Source organism: Echinops telfairi, unplaced genomic scaffold (genome assembly GCF_000313985.2).
Source record: "Echinops telfairi isolate 266 unplaced genomic scaffold, ASM31398v2 ScPeMD7_2;HRSCAF=8, whole genome shotgun sequence".
Taxonomy (NCBI): Eukaryota; Metazoa; Chordata; class Mammalia; order Afrosoricida; family Tenrecidae; genus Echinops; species Echinops telfairi.
The window spans coordinates 50912673-50913860 of NW_022103898.1; positions in this window are offsets into that span (position 1 = coordinate 50912673).

Here is a 1188-nt window from a genome sequence, read left to right on the forward strand (position 1 = left end):
TGGACATTGGAGACAGGGCATGGTGCCCCAACAGGCTAGACTGGAAAACACAAGCTTTTCTTGCTTGGTATATTTTAATTTGTTCTTCGTCAGTGGATTGATGTTGCTGCTGTTTTGTTGTACATTGTTGCTTGGTTTCGATAAAGTTTATGGTAAGGTCAGAGACATCAGTGCTGAAATAGGAGAAAGAGAAGAGCTTCTGGGAGAAGGTGAGCTTTTTTGTTCTACATTTTTATTGTAAATTAGATGAGTGACATTCCGCGTCATCAGCTTTGTATTCTACAGTCTTAACTGCTAATCAACCCCACTTCTAGTCTGCCCTTCACCTCCTCCTTGATGTCTCGTCTCCCTCTTGTGAACTCCTGGTGTCCGTTACACTCAGGTTAATGCCTGTCAACAGTGCAGCGTGTTGCTGTACCTTCCCTCTTCCCATCCCAATCCTGCCCCTGTGGGCAGTCTCCAAAGGCTGTGCCCTTGGATATAAAAGTCTTTAACAGTGTTGTCATACAATGGTATCCTTTTGTGATGGACTAGTTTCACTCAGCACGATGTTCACTCAGGTGCTTCGTGGGTTTTCCTTTGTTTTTTAGGGATGCATAGTATTCCATTGGTGCATTATCCATTCTAGAACTTCATTATCCATTCTTCTACTGATGGGCATTAAGTTGGTTCCGTGCCAAGTGCTGCACTGTACATGAGTATGCATATGTCTGTTCTTCTTATAACTCTTACTTCTTGAGAATAAATGCTCAGCAGAGTCCTGCTGGGCAATATGGACCTTCTATCCCCAGTGGTTCCGGGTCACACCGTATCAATATGCTTTCCACAGTGATTGTACACATTTACATTCCCATCAGCAGGTGCGGGGGTTCCAGTGTATGAGCAGTATATGCAGCCTCTCCAGTATTTGGTAGTTTCTGTCCTGTTGAGGGCAGTGTAAAGCAGCATCTCATCATTGTGCTTATCTGCATCATGAGTATCTCTTCATATGTTTGTTGGCCACGTGGATGTCATCTTTGGTAAACTGTTCATGTCCTTTTCCCTCTTTTAATTGGGTTGTTCATACATTTCTTGAGTTGTTGCAATTTTCTACAGATTTTAGATATTAGTTTCCTGTCCATTTTGTCATTGTCAAAAAACTTTTCACACTCTGTGGGTTCTCTTTTGACCTTTTCGGAGAAGTCTTTT